Source organism: Hibiscus syriacus, unplaced genomic scaffold (assembly GCF_006381635.1).
Source record: "Hibiscus syriacus cultivar Baekdansim isolate YM2019G1 unplaced genomic scaffold, ASM638163v2 tig00110461_pilon, whole genome shotgun sequence".
In the NCBI taxonomy this organism is placed as follows: Eukaryota; Viridiplantae; Streptophyta; class Magnoliopsida; order Malvales; family Malvaceae; genus Hibiscus; species Hibiscus syriacus.
Window position 1 is genome coordinate 453367 of NW_024062746.1, and position 6000 is coordinate 459366.

Genomic DNA, 6000 nt, shown 5'->3' on the forward strand with positions numbered 1-6000 from the left:
ACTATTCCAAACAATGTCGAGGTAAATCTATTAAGAAATCAGACAAAGGGGTATTCAAGTTAACCCGTAAGACTTTTCATTATCTTACTTAATTCACTAAAGGGAGCAAAACGTAACAAAACAAGGACTGGTGCAGATATGACCGAAATGCTGTACATGTTAAGCTTGACAAACTGAAAATGACTGGAGCAGTAAGTAAAAGACAAGTCTGCGGAAACAGTATTGTCTTTTTCATTGTCGATTTCCCACCATTTGCCTAAGTTTCAGATAGAATTCAGTGAAGTCTTCCCTTCACGGTTCACATATGTATATAGAGGCATTTTTTGAATAAAGAATAGTGACTGCAAAAACTCTTTTAAGGCTGTGAAGAATAGTTTGACGCAGGTTATGAATACTACTCGATGGAGATGCAGCTTTTGAGTTTGAATTCATTGGAACCCTACTCATAATAAATGGTAATAATTAAGGATTCAAATCACGATCCGAAAAACATGATTTTGTCCGCAAAATAATAGTTTTGACGCCGTCCGAGTTACCCGCTACACCTGTAATAGCGCCCGTGACGACCACAACCACGATAAATTCGAAATGACCGAAAACACGATCGCGACCGTAATTTGAAACCCCGATAATAATACCTTTGTAAACTTGGATTAAAGCCACCTGTTTTCAAATCAAATCCAACCAAAAGCTAACATGTGGATTTTCAATTGAATGTTAGATAAAAATATATGCATCTAACTTTTTAAAATTTATATGATATATGAATCGATTAAGTGACCTTAGTAGTAAAAGAAATATTATTTTTTTAGTGGTCTTATGTTCAAGTAGTTGCATCTGCTTAGTTTTGAAAACTTTGAACATATATTATCTTGTAATTATTCTAAATTATTCACTATATAATCTCACTCAAAATTGATACTTGAGGGAGTATGTTATCTAAATAAAAGCTTTGAAAACACGATTATTAACAATTTTTTTTGTCATTTCGGTTTTCAAGGTTTCACCTTGACTAATATGGATCGATTCAGGTTGCATATTTGACTTTGGTGGGTGAGTCTCTCAGCAGAGATTTTATGCATATACAATGACTTAAACTCGAGACCTACTAAAGCGATATCAAGCTGCTTACCACTTGAACCAACCCTGTTATTAACACTTTTAATGAACATGAATGATTATGCAATACATGATGTTAAACTATGGATCAAATTGAATAAATTAATAAACTTGTGCCAAGTTTGCTAAACAGTTTCATAATGTGGATTAACTTAAATTAATCAAGAAATTTATAGTTAAGTTTATTAACTAATTCCAAGTTATGGACCTAATTGAATTAATCAATTTAAGACTAAACTTATTGACCACTCTCAAATCGGGAACCAAATTAAACTTCGTTAATAAATAAGGCCAATTTTAATCAACTGTCGATTCTCTTTTTTGTGCACATATTAATAAAATAGAAGATTCTCCGTGAACAAAGAGTTAATTAGAGGAAGTGAAATTAAGTCTAAAGACCATTCTCTTACTCAGGTATCTATGTACAATTGCAATGGATTTTAAAAAACACATAATACAACTTATGGTTCGCGGTAATGAAATAAGGTGTAATGAAGCTCAAATAATTCTTTAAGAGTGTTCAAATAAAGGATCAATTTTTTTATAAGATCTACGTTCTCATATTATTCGGATGAAATTTATTTTCACATATTTTTACTATTCTAAATCTCTTTAAAATGTCTATTTTTCGAGTTTTCACTCTAAAAATTCTTTCTTTCTTTCATTGAGGATGGTCTTTTCATAAATGTCGCGTGTGGGACACGACGATTTGATGCTCTAGATTATATATATAACCAAAACAACATTATCCATGCTTTCCTATGTTCGTATACATACAAATGCATATTAAAAAAAAAGGGAAAATGTAGAATGCATAGGGATTAAGAAAAAATAGTAGCCTTAAATAATAATACTAAGTTATAGATTATTAATACCATCCATGCCGTGTCGTTTACACTACTCACATTCCTTAAAAAATAGTGGTAAAAGAAAGAAAGAACTGAACCAGACAAAACAGTCACGAGATAATTTGGATTATTATTTGGGGGAATCAGTACAAGGTAAAGATATCATGTTGTTGAAAATTTTGTTAAATTAATATTATTGATGGAAAAAAAAGAACATCACGTTTTAAAACAAAAAAATTGTCTAGGGCAAAAAGGAATGTTAAATTAATATTATTTAATAATGCAAATTAAGTAATTATTTTATGTATATAATTTAGACCTAACCAATGCATTACCAAGTGTAATGGTAATGGAGCCAAACCCAATAATGTTATTTCCAAGGGAAGAAGTTTGGGAAGGGTAAGGGCAGAGGGGGACAAAAGGAACGCAATCACATATAACATGTTTTATCCGAATAAGTACGGGGTATAATAGTAATATGTATTACGTTTTAAAATAATAATTATTTTATTTTAAAATTATAAAACAAGCATAAAAGAAAAGAAAAAACTTAATTCTTTTATCAAATAAACTTCTAGTTTTTTTAATCTAAAAGTATGTGTTGATAATGAGGCATTTCAAACGGGCAATGAATGAAGCTATTTTCGAAGAAGATTCGTTTTCACGGTCCAAAAGTGTTTATTTAAGTAATTACTATTAGACATTTAATTAATTTAAACTGCAGGGCTTCAGATTACTAGAAAGTAGAAGCTGCAGCACCGGCAGTCTTTCGTTTTGAATTTTTCATTCTCTTGAATCTCTTGAATCAATTAAGATAACACTTGCTAGTCTAGCTGTGTTTGTGAAATACTAAAATGCCCTTTGGATCACGTGGCTGTTGGGTACCCTGAAAGGAACACCTGGTTTTTAAAGTCACTGAGATCCACCGAGAGAAAAATAAGGGGCCACCGCCTGTTTCCCCCACCGTATTATAATGTCCCTTTCCCTTGGCGTGTAAGGATTGTTCGGTCATTTTGGCACCACACAAAGCGAGCCCGCTTTCGTTTCATCTTTTCCTCTCACGCTCATGGACCATATTCCGGGCCCTAATATGTTTCCCTTTCATACCTGGGTTCCATGCCTTACCGAAAGGGTGGTGGTTGGGGATAAAATAGGAAAATTAAAATAGATAAATAATAAATTTCTATATATAATTTGATAGACAAATTTTAATTTAAAATTATTAAATGTATAAAATTCTAATTCTAATTTAAATATACATAATATTGATTTTAATTTAATTGTATAAATAATTAAATGTATATATTTTAAGATATGTTTGCATAAGTTTATATAAAATATATTGTTATATTTTCGGAGATCATTTCTCTAAAAATTAAATATATTCTTCAGTTAAAATCACCAACCATTTCTCAAATTAACTACAATATAGGAAGAGAAATTAACTACAATTTAGAAACAAGACTATAAAACAAATCACTGACAGATATGAACAACATACAGGCTTAAAATCTAACGATCTAATCACATCATTAGACAGAACTATTATAAATCCTCCTCAATAATAAGAGAGAAATAGAGATTTCATTTTCTTTTTCTGTTTTCTATTTTATTTATTATGTACAAAGAAACACATCTGTTCCGATCGTATTATTACTAATCATATAAAAAATATATCACTCACAGTTGACGAAATTATTTTATTCTTATCAGTACATATTAATAATGTAAATCCAAAATTTCTAATCTAAGAAAATATTTGGGATAATAAAGCTAACACAAGAAATGGGGTTTCTTTTTCTTGTTACTATTTTAAAGAACATCAATTTTTCTTCTCTCTCCATTGATGGATGTTGTGGGTCAAAATTAGACAAAACTTTAATTACCTTTACCACTTCCCACGGCAAAATTATTACGATTGAACTAGAATCATTTCCCGTATTCGATGGGTTATAAAATTAGTTAACTAATTATTTATTTAATATTTTAAAGTTATAATAATTTTAATATTTATTTTATAGATATAATAATATTAATGTTTAGTATAATTATGATAAGAAATTTATAATAATCCTCCATGATTAAATAAAAATTGTTTTATGTTCAAAGATCAAATAAAAAAATAAAATTTAATTAGTTGTTTTACTTTGAAATAAATAAAATCATTAAAATTGAACCATAGAATTTAAAGGAGTTATAATTAGTTATAATTTAATTTCATTAATTTTAAAAATCAAAGGACTTAAAGAGTGATTAAACAAAAAAATAGAAGTCAAAAATTATTTTTAAAATTGAAAGGATCCTAAAATATAATTAAATCAATAAATTTTGAGAGAAACAATAATCTAATTGTAATGATTTAAAAAACATTAATGGCTTATAACTAATTAAACCATCAAGATTGGGGGGCAATTGCCTCTCCCACTTCTAAGGTAGATTCGTCTCTTATTGCATGTAATGTAAGATACTTAATAACAAGTAAACAATCATTCTCCATTTCGACTCGCATGACTTGTTATTTCAGGAGTTATTTGGTATTTGACACCTTAAAGACCATAATAGTTTCCTTAAGCAGGTTGTATGATCAAACATATTACATATTGAAGTCCCCATATAGTAGGATTTTATTGCTTGTATGCGATAAATAATGAGCTATTTAAGAGAAGTGATCTTCATCAAACTATAATTTTATTCAATGATAATCACGAGATAAATACAAATATATTGTGGAGTGCTATATCGTTGGAAAATAATCTTCAAAAATTATTAGTTCTGTACAAATTAAAAGTACTAAATAAAGTTTTTAGAGATTCTGATTCCTTCAAATAAAAGTTTTTGAATCAATCACAACGTACAAATAACATTTTTAGACAATATCTCTATTAGATCCACGTGATTTATCTTAAAAAAATTCAATATCTCATTAATAGTTTTTCTTAATTTATCGATTTAATAATAACCATCATAACCTTACAACAAACACATGCATTAAATACTATTATAAATGCTCATTAACATAATCGAAACGAGGAATAACTCTTTTAACGATCCTTATTCCTACTCTTTCTTATGATTGGCTCTCTACAATATAAAAATATTAATCAACAATCGTTTATTCACCAACTGTAATTCTTTGTTCAAATTATAAACTATGAATAATATATAATGAAATCCTTTATTTTCATCGACATAAAAAAATATGATCAAAATTAAATTAACAAAAATTCAAACATTTTAGAATATATATATTACTATAGTAATAAATAAATACCGCCGTATAACATATGAGGTGAGGAGACTAAAGTTTACTAGTTGATGAAATTGAATGGAACTATAAATGCCTTGAATAAAAAACGTCAACACCCGTTAGCTAAAATGTTGGCCTGCCCGGTTGCCTCTGCTAAAAGTACAAAAACTGGTCTACAAGTAATGCCAACTTCTTTATACTCTACATTAATGCTACAACTACAAAATCATTATGTTGATTCACAATACCAATTCATTTATCCAAACTTGGGTATATTCACTTTTTAAAAAACTTTTATATTATTGTGTTAATTACTTATTATGTATTTAGATAAATTAAGACATTAATAGTTTCTTTTGTACGAATTTCAACATATTCAGCTCTTTTATTACATTTGGTATTGATTCATGTTTTGTTTCTTTTTCATATTTTCAAAACTATTAAATTTACTACCATTTAAATATGGCAATTTTTCCAATAAATCACCGGTAATCGGTATATTTACCGATCTAATACCGGTCAGATTATATTTTTCGATTTAACACCCGTAGTAGTAAAGCGTGCCCCCTGAACCGCGCTATACGCTAATTTGGCGCCACGTGGGTATAGCGTGCCCCCTGTCCCGCGATATACGGTGATCTGGAGCCACGCGGGTATAACACGCCCCCTGATCCGCGCTATACCTGGGTATCTGACACGTGTGGTATAGCGCGGTGCAGGGGGCACGCTATACCCCTAAATACCCAACCTTACACGTCCCCATCCTCCCTATAAATACCTCAATCA